Source organism: Cupressus sempervirens, chromosome 9 (assembly GCF_028749045.1).
Source record: "Cupressus sempervirens isolate cs-2001-9-10 chromosome 9, ASM2874904v1, whole genome shotgun sequence".
In the NCBI taxonomy this organism is placed as follows: domain Eukaryota; kingdom Viridiplantae; phylum Streptophyta; class Pinopsida; order Cupressales; family Cupressaceae; genus Cupressus; species Cupressus sempervirens.
The window spans coordinates 590,439,297-590,452,180 of NC_143126.1; the positions used below are offsets into that span (position 1 = coordinate 590,439,297).

A 12,884-nucleotide genomic window follows, 5' to 3' on the forward strand; every position below is an offset into this window, starting at 1 on the left:
TAGTTCAAAAAAAAATTGCCTCTGTGGCATCCATTTGAAAATTGGGCTCTCAACCATAGCTTTCATATTACATTTGGACAAAATTTTAACTTTTCAAAATTTAAAACTATAGAATAAATTCCAAATTTATTTAAAAATTTCTAAACCTGCACGTACTTTTCTGGGAAAAATATTAAAAAGTTAATCTTTTAAAACTTTGTTTGAAATTTCCCTCACTTTTCAATCTAAGTCAAACCTTGTTGACCACCCTCACCATGTGTCAGCGTTGGATTGGTTCATTTTTTGCTTTGTCATCCGACCCCTCCAACTGGGCACTACATGGCATCATTTCATTCATCCTCTATTTTCCATGTTAGCATGCCATTACACTGTGCCACATTGTCGGTCGCTATGTCACTATCGTAGTCAACATTCTACCACATCAGCAATGACATAGCGACCTTGTGACATGTGTCATTCTCTACCATGTCAGCACCTTAGGAAGCATGCCACATCTGAAGCCTTCGCCACATGTCACTTTTAGACTTGTCCACCTCACTGCCATATCAGTGCCACCTCAGTGAATGATCAACACCATGCCACTGCAGGATCATCACCACATCACCTCCACGTCACTGCCACCTAGGTGGTTGCTATGTCGTCATGTTAATTGTCATGCATCTTTCCATTGGTGACATAAGCGACAATTGTAGGATCATCCACGTGTCAGAATCTAAGTGTTTGGTCTAAGATTCACTATCTACTTGCCATGTATCCTGATGATGTAATCATTTTTCATTTGCATGGTTGGTCAAATTATCTCCTCACTTGTCCCAGTTGGCCATCATGGGCCCCACCTATGAGTGATGGCTTTCAAAAATGCATGTCTTTTTAGACAATATACTTTGTGAGTGGAATTGTATTTAAAAATGAAAATATCCCTTTGTGGCATGAATGTGGGATAATTGGTGCTTCATGGATTTCTTGCTATAGATGGCATGCATTCTTTCCCTTCTTTTGAATGGTGCTTATGCTCTATCTGATGTAGGTTCCTTTTTTTATTGATTGCCCGGATCCCTCAAATGCTATGTGTTAAAGGCGGCTTTAGTATAAGCACTTCCCTAGCAGTTTCTTGTCCACGTGATCAGTAACTTTGCCCTTCTTAGCTATGGATCTTTCTCTTCAGGTGGGATGCTTTTCATATTTGCATTGACCTTCTATTGAACATGGTTCAAACTAATATCAATATAGTAAAAAATGACTTGAGCAACATATCCTTCACAAGTTTTGACTAGAATGGTAGGACTTAGCTTATTTCATTTACACCCTGTGACTTCTACTCTTCTGCCACTAGGTGGTGGTCTTCTTGGGTCTCCCTCTTAACATGTGGAGCTCCTCTGTCAATATGTGGATTTTTTCTTCTCTTTGCATGATCTATGCATTTTCCTTTTTACCTTGCACATGGAGTTTTTACTAGTATGTCTACCACTCCCTATCAAAAAAATGCCCTTGTTGTGGGCATCTGTCCTTTCAATCGGTGCCTTTTTTAACAAGGTGTGGGTGTCCTTCCTTACTGCTATGGTTAGCTTTCACTTTGACACCTCTTCTCTATATGATACGACTTTGAAAACTTTCAGACTTTTCTAGCATACCTCCCCTCACATATGCAACAAGTAGTATGTTAGATACTCTGAAATTATAACTTAACCTTGATGACTCCCATTCTTTGAATATCTTCTCAGCTCCTTTAATGTCTCCAAACTTTTCCAGTGAAGAAATCATACATATATAATTATAAGTATTTATTTTTATCAAAATGGTTTTTTTAAGGAATATGTTTTTAAGGAATCCCGTATCTTGTAAACTTCTTCCTTATCACCAATAGAGGCATTCATGGTAATAAGGAAGTCAAATGCTTTTCGCTCACCTTCAACAATGTTTTTTTTTTTAAAGGTAGATTTTTCTTTGTCTAGAAGACCACCTTTGATGTACATGTTTCCTAGAGTAATGTATGTAGTCCACTTTATGCTATCATCATTAGTCCATTTTAATTCATCCTCTATCTTCTTTGCATCATCAATGTTAGACATAGTAGCATATGCATTGATCTAGAGTCTATAAGTAAATGGATTTAGCTATAGATCCATTTCCTTTAAATTCTTGGTTGTTAAAAGAACCTTCTCCATCTATCCCCTTGCCAAATAGCAAGTGATTACCTTATTATAAGGATGTACAGTTGTAACAATTCCCATCTTTTCCATCTAATTCTCTATTTTTTTTTATCAATTCCTCCTTGGAATAACAATGGAGTAGAGCACCATAAGTGATTTCATTCTTGGTAGACTCTGATTGATCTTGAAAATATGTCTCAACTCTATCAATGCCATACACTATAACAATAAAATCTAACTGGACATGATTGTCACCAGGTGCAAGGAAAAACTTAGGGTGATTTTGCATCCACTCAAAAAATTCCAAAGCCTTCTTGTATTTGCGAGCATGGTGAAGATCATGCACAAGGCCATGCATGTCATCTTTCTCCAACTTCTTTTATAAAAAGATGACCATTTTTTGCCTATCATCACTCCTATCACTGTGGCTTTCTCTCTACTTAATATATCTCATTCATCTTCCATTTTCTTCACATGAGTCATCTTTAACTTTCTCCAAATTATTTGACCACCCCATCTAAGTTCATTTTATATTCTCCATGAGGCTATGTCAATTCATCATTTTTCTCATTCACCTTGGTATGTAGAAATTTGACTTTTTCTTGATGAAATCAATCAGGATTCAACGTGGCTCCGACTAAATTTTTTTCCTTTTCGAACAACTAAACTATCAAATTGGTCCATTAGTCATCTGATATAGATCCAAATCAAAATCCATCATTGAACTACCAACTAAAACTCATTTAAACTCCTTTTTGCAACTTGGCGACTTTGTACCAAGAAGTCCTTTGGTCAGCTTTAAAAATTGACCCAAACACCTAACTGAGCTCTAAAATCAAACGAACTGACTCTCTTCTCCACATATTTGCATCATGTGAAATCTAGTCTCATGAAAAATTCAAGATCAAAAGATATTAACTATTGAAGTTACCATCTCAAAACTGCCTGCAAGAAAATATGTTAGAAAACAATAAATCACATTCGGTTTTGGCTTTGAAAACTATTCAAACTGATACTTGGGAAACAAAAACTAGAGGGTTGGTTCATTTTCATGATGAGAGTATAAATCTAGGATGAGGTATCATGATGAATAAAAGGATGCATTTGGTGAGTGGTCAAAGTAGGCTACTTAAATTTGCAGATTGAAAGCATTGGCAAAAAAGCATTTCTTGCAAATAGAATGGACTTGGGAAAGTGTGCAGACAGATTCATCAAGACTTGAAAATTGGCACACTTAAAGAATTTTTGAAATAGAATGTAGTGGTATAATCCATTAAATCTCACCTATCATAGATTCATAGATATGACATCATGAATAGGGGTATTGATAAATCTGCACTTCTCGACACCAGTAAAAAGTTAAATATTGCGTTTGGAACCATGTTTGAAAACTGATCAAGTAGAATCATCATAAGCTCAAATTTGAATTTTGAAATGCAATGCAAAAGGAATTTTATCATTATGGTCAACTAGGTCAAAGTTATGGTAAGTCAAATAGGGCCTCCCAAAATTCAAAACTAATTGCATCAGCATGACAACAATAAATGACCAAATTTTAGGGATTCAAAACCTAGTCAAATTGATTTGAAACAAGTCAAAATCTAAAACATAGTTTCTTTGGTATGGACACTAAACATTCCCAAGGTAGCAAGTCATGAAACATTATTGGGTATGAGATATTCATTTGCAAAGATGACCTCCTATCACTGTTTGACACTAGCAAAAATGCAAAATTGGACATTGCTCAAAACAAGACTTCATAGAATGGCTCAGAATCTTCATGGGATGAGTAGGCATACTAAATGGAATGTGTTAGAAACATTAAACACCTCTTAGGCTTCAAATGGACAGCTGGGTATATATGCATCAAAAAACACTTATAGGGCTTGATTTTCTCAATGGTACTGAAAAGTGAGGCTTCAATTTTGAGTCCCAACAATGGTTCTATTTGGGGATGCATGTCCCTTGTGAGCATGTGAAGGATTCAAATCTCTAGAAGAAGAAGACCACACACAAAACTTATCTCAAACAACTTTATTGAAAGCAAGGAAACAACTACTCCTACTATGTACAAGTGATGGCCCAGGGCCATCGAACTTCAACAAAAACATTTACCTCTATCATAAATCTGATTTTCATCTGAACTTTCATGAGGTAAGCTAGAAATATTATTCATATAATTCTTTCCAATCAAATTAAAATCTTGAATCAATTCACTTGGCAAAACTGAATCTACACCTTGACTTTCATAACGCATATAAAAGCTAGCTTCACTTTCAACCAGTTGCTCAATATGAGAGTTTTGATCGACATGCTAAAAAATATCAGACTCAAACTAAAAATATTCTTCAACAAATGAATCATGCATGCTATTGGTTTTGAATATGAAAGCTTCATACTCAACTTGGGGAAAAGTATCACACATACCTTCAAATTGTATATCCTTGTGCATAACTAAAGAGTATTCATATGAGCAATCAGATTTGTACTCACACATGTTAGTTGTATGCATTAATATGTGACCTCTGCTAACACACACACTTCAACAAGGTCCTTATTTGCGGATTCATCCCGGGATGAACATTGGATTGCTCATTCAAAAATCAGCCGGTAAGGTGACTTGTTGCCTTCTATCTAAAGGGAATTGCTTGTTAGATATCCTCAGATTTGAGGTGTTTAAGCAACCAGACCCTCTATGAATGAAGGATTTAAGAAAAGAAATTAATCTATGTGATTGTGCAGATTAATCTAGAATGGGAAATGCATTCTAATCTAAGAACAATTGAAACAAAACTAAATTAACCTATGCATATTAAGCTAAATGAATTTAAACTAAGAATGCAAGATGTATGCAAAAATGTGAGAAAATGTGAGTAAATGTGAGTAAATGTGAGTATGAATTTCAATAGCAATTCAATGAAAATTCTAATTCATCCTCTCCAAAATGAAGAAATGAGGGTCTCTTAAATAGACTTTCCTGAAATCCATCAACGGTTGAGATCGATTTCAATCAACGGTCAGGATTAAAGGTGAAGTTCAGTCATAAAGGAAGATTTCCAAATTAAACGGAGTTAATTGATTTAATTTGAGTAGAATAAGGAGTTAAATAATTTAATTCCTTTTTGATCAATAGTGAACTGGAAATTTCCCTTTTTGAACTAAAGAAGGATTTTGGAAAGATATTTAATTTAATAAAATGAGATATGCTCTCATAAATATATTTCCTATTTAATTAAATAATTTTATTTAATTAATTAGAGACACTTTCTTATTTAACTAAATAACTATATTTAATTAATTAGGAATTACTTCCCATTTAATTAAATAACTTTGTTTAATTAATTAGAAGTAAGTACTCCATTTAATTAAATAATTTCATTTAATTAATTAAAATAGGCACATTTATTAAATTAAATAAATTTAATTCCATAATATATTAGCCTTAAGATATAATTTAATTTAATTAAAGTATAAATACTTAGTAATTAAATTAAATATTAATCAATAGGTTTAATGTGACTAATATGAGTAAATACTATAGAAATTAAATAATAAGCATGATGCATGCAGATTAGGGTTTTCTACATCTGACAATTAAGTCAAGTAGCAAGTAGCCGACTAAGAATTTGCCTAATGGAATAGGACTTTAGGATTGATAAAAAATAGACCAGAATTAGTTGAGATGGCAATGAGCCAATTTTGGGGTATTACATTTTTCCCCTCTTTGAATGAATGTGCAAGCAACACGTTCAATTCAAAGATAATCAGAAAGCATGTTGCGAAGACGAGATTGGTTCCAAAGATGATGATATAGAGGCCAATTGATAAGCTTTTAAGGACTATCTCTAGAACAGAGCTTAATCCCCAAGGAATCCAAGTAGAGCACTTAGATACCTAAGATTGGTAGCATTTAAAAGACTATCTCCAAAATGGAGTTTAATCTTTAAGGATCCAGACAAAACACTTAGATACTTGAAATTGATAGCATTTAGAAGATTATCTCCAGAACAGAGCTTAACCTTCAAGAATCTAGATAGAACACCTAGATACCTAAGATTGAAAGCATTTTAGAAGACTATTTCCAAAATGAAGCTTAACCTTCAAGGATCCAGATAGAACACCTAGATACCTAAGATTGATAAAAGATAACAAGGTCCAATCATGAGTCGTAGAATCATCCCCAGAACAAGGTTTGATCCTCAAGAGCTAGGGTTTAGACTATCCCAATACCTATCCATCAAACTTTGAGAAGAGCCGTTATAAGGTTGATCAATTGATGAAAAGATAAGATAGATAGCAAAGATGCCAGATAGAAGGAAACAAGATGCCCCGAGTGATGAGATGCCCTAAGTGATAAGGACATAAGATGGGAACCAGATGCCCCAAGCAATAGGTATATAATTATGTTAATCATCCTACCCCCTCGGGAGCAAAATTAGAAGATGACACACTAGAAATATGATTTAAAGTAGTATATCATGAGATATAAAAGAAATCTGAGATTCAGTAGAATATAAAAGAGATCAAAATGATTGAAAGAAGATTCAGGGTTGATTTGAAATGATTGCGAAGTTGCAAAGACCAAGTTTGACCAAAAGTTGATCAGATTTAGCCACAGTTGACTTGAGTTGACTATTTTGAAAATGATTTTTAAAAATATGGAGAATGTAGAGTTGAAAGGATGCCAAGAATCACAAAGTATCAGAAAGATTTGGGCTACACAAGAATTCGATCATGTCGGTCCCCAAAAATTTAAAACACATTTTGAGGCTCTTAGGTGTGTTAGATTTTGAATTTGATCTCGAAAATGGATCTAGAACGGTCCAATTAGCCAGGGGTGTGATTTTTACGCAAATCTGAGCACTTTGAAAAATTTAGGTCAACAGCTATATAAGGGCTCAAGGGGTCATTTTCAATTCATTTGTGCTTTTTGTCTTCTATTGATTTGAGCTCTGAGAGAGACATGGTAGTTTGCGTGAGACATCATCGATTTGAGCATTCCAGACATCACTGCCACCCAGCAGGCTACGAACCACCGGTGAGTTATCGATTCCCCTCCATACTTTTTCTTTTACGCATTTTGAGGTCATTTATTGCACATTTTAGCTTGTTTTTAGAGGGTAAAATCTTTCTTCACACGAGACCTATCAGCTTTCGTGCGAAGATCTTCTTTCTTCGTGTGAAGAAATAGGGTTCGCTGTTTCTTCCCGCGCGACGGCGAGGATCTTTGCATGGGAGACGTTATGTTTCGCGTGAAGGAAGAGATTCTTTGCGCGAGGCGATTCATTTCTCGTGCAAAAATATCTTTTCTTGTGTAGATAGTTCTTTCTTCATGTGAGTAGCTCTTTTTTTGCATGAATGCATGATTCTTTGTGCAAAGAAAGAATGTTTTCGTGCGAAACTGATAGAATTTCACGCGAGATTTCATGAATTTTGCTTGAAATTTCATGACAATTATGTGTAAAAGTTTGATTTTTGCACTCAAAATAATTGCATTTGATTTGTTCTGATTCATCATTTCGACTTGATACTGATTGTTTCTTTTGTCATTTCTTGTTGTGCGTACAGGAGGTATTTGGTGACATTGCATTCAGATCACACTATCTATCATATGGAGAGTTATTGTGGAGTCTTGTGATGCTGATCGGGCACACATTGCCTGATTGGGTTTGTCTTCTTTGTGCTGGATTCTAGCCGTGATGGTGAATCGGCCTTGGTAGAGTGTTTCCATTTGGAGATGAACACATTCCATTTGCCGATGGGCAAGATGACCATCACTCCAGAGGACATATGGAGGATTTTGCAGATTCTTTTCACGACGCTCGGGTTGTCTACGATATAGTGCCCCGATTAGGGATAGAGGCACTATCTATTGTGTTTGGGAGAGAGTTAGCAAGGGGCAGAGCCATCAGTTGGGATGAGCTAATGCACACATATGGACCCACGCATAGGCTAGCATCCGTGCTGGCTATACTTTTGAGCTGTTTCCTATGTCTTGACAGAGGAAAACATGGTTTGGAGTGCAGGTGGGGTGCCATGCTTCGCAGGATGCTAGAGGCACTTGAGATTTTTGGGTGGGGTTAGTGCATGATGGCTCACCTTTTCCATGAGATGCACGAGGTTGTCTTCCACAAGAAGAAGACCATGGTAGCTGGAGTTTATGTATTGCAGATCTAGGCTTGGGAGCATCTTCCTGTATGTAGGCCAATTTTTGAGGATGCCAGAGAGCCCATAGAGCCCTATATTTGTAGATATCAAGGGCATATTACCCAATCCCACCTGGGTAAGACAGAGCAGTGGAGGATACGTCTTGATGACTTGGTGTCTATTGTATGGCGACCCTTGCAAGAGACAGAGGAAATGGATGATGCTCCTAGAGAGTTATCGTGGATGTTTAGTTCTCGACCTTTGGTGGGTAGGACGACATCTATGATGGAGAGATTTGTGATCTCTCAAGTGTGGCAGTAGTATGGCCGACCATAGGATATTTCTCTTGATTTCTATGCCTATGCCAGGTTGCAGAAGGACATTGAGTGGGGGTGGCTAGCACAGATGGATCCAGGGAAATCCATGATAGACATTCGCAGCTTAGCTGCAGTTCAATGAGACTACCTGCTAGAGGCAGTAGATGCCGGGATGATGCCTACATATCAGGCATTTTTGATTAGCCATTCGTTCCCACTTTTTATAGATCTAGTGGGGATGGCAAGGCAAGAAAAAAGACAAGCACCTCAACAGCAGCAGGCACAACCACAGCCACCAGTTTAGTCACAACAACAGTCACGAGTTTGACATCAGGTTCAACAGATGCAGATTCCCCCATGTTAGATGGGATCAGACCTAGGTGCTAGGGGCAGTGGGACTAGACAGAGTTAGTTCCATAGGTAGAGGACAGAGGAGGAGGCCCCTCAGTAGGAGGCTCCATAGAAGAAGGTGCCACCATAGCCGCAGACACCTCTATAGAAGCAGGCACAAGAGATGGTAGATGAGGACATGCTGGATCAGCTGACAGGTGGGGTGTAGGACATGGTGCGGTGGTATCGAGAGCAGATTCGTTAGGCCTCTTGATAGTTGGGAGAGTTACAAATTGTAGTGGCAGTCTAGGATATGCAGTTGGTGGAGTGGCAACAGGACACTGATCTTTGGAGAGAGTGCACCAAGAGTGCAGAGCAAAGATTAGAGCTGGAACATGATGAGATTTGCTTCCAATCAGCTCAGGCAACATACTATTATGCGGCATATATGAGTGTAGTACCTGATGAGATACTTTAGGTGCAATGATTTTCTCAGTATGCCTGAGAGTCTAGGGGTGCATGACCTCCTATCAGGCCAGATATGCCACCACCGCCTCTGCTACCTACTGCCCCTGCTCCTCCTGGAGGTGAGGGTTCAAGATAGAGTTAGACACTCTGTGCCTGATCTTTGATTTTGATCCCTGGTTATGTATCGATTGGTGTGCCAACACCACATGTATCATTTTTGATCGATTGCACTCGAGTAGCACCCATTTTTATACATACCCATTCTTTTGATATATATATATATATATATATATATATACGAGATCTTGAGCCAAGTATTCTTGTGTACATGTCATTGTCTGTTTTGTTTTACTTTGATGTACATGAGATGTATGTTGTACTTAGATAGAATGCATATGTATGAACTAACATCTCACTCAGTGTTGTGTGTTTTTGCTTGACAGTCACAGGTATTCCATTGAGGAGTGTGAATCGACAAACCAAACGCTTGTACAGTCATGGAGGAATCTGATGCATGTAGAGTATGAATAGAATGACCATCGAATTGCATGCTTATGTAAATGAAGTATGTAATGCAAGACTATTAAATGCAACCCTAGGTCTAGTTACCAAGCCTCGATATTTAATCATCACCGGATATAAATAAAGCTCGTATGTTATACAATTCCCACTGACATTGCAATCATGGAAATATGAATATAACATATGTTATTGGTTTGTCGGGATTAAATGTAAGCATTTGAGGCACAAGAAGCTAGAATGACAAGAACATTTGTCCCTTTTAATGTAGCAAGTTAACATAAGCATTAGAGCATAAATGCTAGGATGACCTGAATCTTTCTTGCATGATAGGCACACCAAACAAATGGGAGATCCCTCTTATGCTAAGTATTTAGTATTCATTCTATCTACAACGACCCTTGCATTCATAACTTGAGACAAAAGTGTGCTAGATATACTCGCAGTGACCCGTACGTTCACTTAGTAGGATGAGTATCAATATTTACTGTAGCATGAAGATTTTACTCCAACAAACAAGGAGAAGAACCAATGTTATTGGTGTATTCATATAAAAGGAGTCGAGGTACACACGACCATCCAATACAAGATAGAGGCTCTTATAGTGGACACCCCTCTTATAGGAATATGTCAACTAATTGGAACTAAACTGCAAATAGAAAGCAAAGAAAAGATCATGCCCCTAGTCATTAATTCTCTAGTCAAAGATGACATCATCAAGTTGCTCGAGGAGTTATGATAAAGAAAAAACAAAGCAAATAAAGAAAAAGCTCAGCATATCCAAACAAGTGTATCATTTTGAGTTCAATGTTTTGGGATTGATGTCAAGTGTCAATGTCTAGAATACATTTGAAAGAAATCTCTTCAGTAGGGTGACAATAGTAGGAAGATGTAGTCAGAACGACTGGTGACTGAGGTCAAAGAGGAATCTTCACAATGTAGAACCTAAGAAGGATTGATCGATAGTAGGTAGACATAGCCAGGATGACTGGTGACTGATGCAAGAGAGATCTTCCATAAAGGAATCTGGAGACATAACTCGAGCAATGGTAGGTAGACATAGCTAAAGTAATTGGTGACTATTGCAGAAGAGATTCTATGAGGAGAATCTTGAAGAGAGTGTCATTGGTGATAGTAGGCAGATGTAGTGAGCACCATTGGTGACTGTCACAAAGGAGATTCTATGAGGAGAATCTCAAAAAGAGTGATACTAGCGACAGTAGGCAGATGTAGTGAGGACCATTGGTGACTGTTGCGAAGGAGATTCTATGAGGAGAATCTCGAAAAGAGTGACACTAGTGAAAATAGGTAGATGAAGTGAGGACCATTGGTGACTGTTGCGAAAGAGATTCTATGAGGAGAATCTCAAAAAGAGTGACACTCAGGGGGAATGCCCTTGAGCTATGACAAGACTCAATCCATGGATACGTGAGTAGAAAGCAGGCAAAGCAGGAAAGCAAAAGCATGAAAGTGATTGTATAGAGTAGCCAGAAGATGTGCTGCAAGATGGAGCATTGGGAACAAGAGGCACCTATTTACTAGATTTTCACCTTCTTGGCAAGATTCTCTTTTTTTTGCTACCATGATGCCTGTTTCTAGGTTTTGACCAATGACACTTTTTTTGTTTGTTCAATTTTTTTGTATTTTTCTCTTTTTGATTTTTTTTTGTATTTTGTATTTTTCACTTTTTTTGGTGTTACCAAGGCACCTATTGCTAGGTTTTCACCAGGGTAACAAATTTTTCAAGACTTTTTCTGATTTTTATGATTTTTTTCAGGACTTTTTCTGATTTTTATGACTTTTTTTCAAGACTTTTTTTGATTTTTTTTAGATTTTTCAAATTTTTAGAACTTTGTCAGAGATTACTAGCTCTCAAGAAGGATTACCTTGATTTTTTTCTAGTGTCTAGCAAGGTGTAGGATGATATGTAGTAGTAAGCTGGTGGATACGTGGAGATGGATAGGCACAGAGTATGAAGTGGTGAATGTTACCCTCAAGGAAAGTCTTCACAAGGTTACCCAAGCTAGGGAAAAGATATAACAATATAAGCTCATAGTTAATGAAGGGTGTCATGTAAGTAATCCAAGAAAGTGACCATGTCAAGAGATTGCCAAGAACTAAGTTTTCTTCTTTCTTTTGTTGATCAAGACCAAAGGGTTAACCGAATATGATAGAAGATTTTTGTTATGGAGGTTATGAGTGAATGACTTTGGAAATGAGGACATCTGAAGGATAAGCAAGATCATGATAGGATGTCATGGATGGAAGAATTATGCATGATGCATATTTACCAAGTTTTCATCATGGTACTTGTCGAAGATACCACAAGAAGTGGTTTTTACCATAGGACAGATTTATTTTTCTTTACTTTTGCTACCAAGGTGCCACAAGAAGTGGTTTTCACCAAGGCACTTTTTTTTTTCATTTTTTTTTTCAACACTTTTTTTTGATTTTTTTGATTTTTTTCAGGACATTTAAATATGTACAAAGAGCTTGCTGAGATTAAATCAACTGTAAAACCGCTTTAGGTGGAGAGTGTTGACAGGTTCTTTAAGCACTTCTCCTTCGGTTGTGAAAAACTGATAGGCGCTGGATCCATATACAGAAGTAATGATCTAAGGACCTAGCCAGTTTGGTTCAAACTTTCTCTTTTGCACTCGCTATTGTTGATTCTTAGGGTTCTCTCTCAGGATGAGGTCACCTAGCTAGAAGTCACATGGCCTAACCCTCTGATTGTAACTTCTGGTCATTCTTTGTTGATATGCTCACAGATGATCACATGCCACTTGTCATCGTTCATCTAGTAACATAAGCTCTTGAAGCCAAGCTATCTTGTAGTCATCATCAGTGATAAGGCCTTTCATAGAGATTCTCAAGGTAGGAATCTCGACCTCTATTGGAAGCACAACATCTACCCCATACACCAATGCAAAAGGAGTCGTGCCCATTGGAG

General features: G+C 37.2%; 1 pseudogene; it reads right to left on the reverse strand.

The window, feature by feature from the left end:
* Positions 1-1,587: 1,587 nt before the first annotated feature.
* On the reverse strand, positions 1,588-8,973 carry LOC149540060 (pentatricopeptide repeat-containing protein At5g27460-like; annotated as a pseudogene).
* Positions 8,974-12,884: the final 3,911 nt, after the last annotated feature.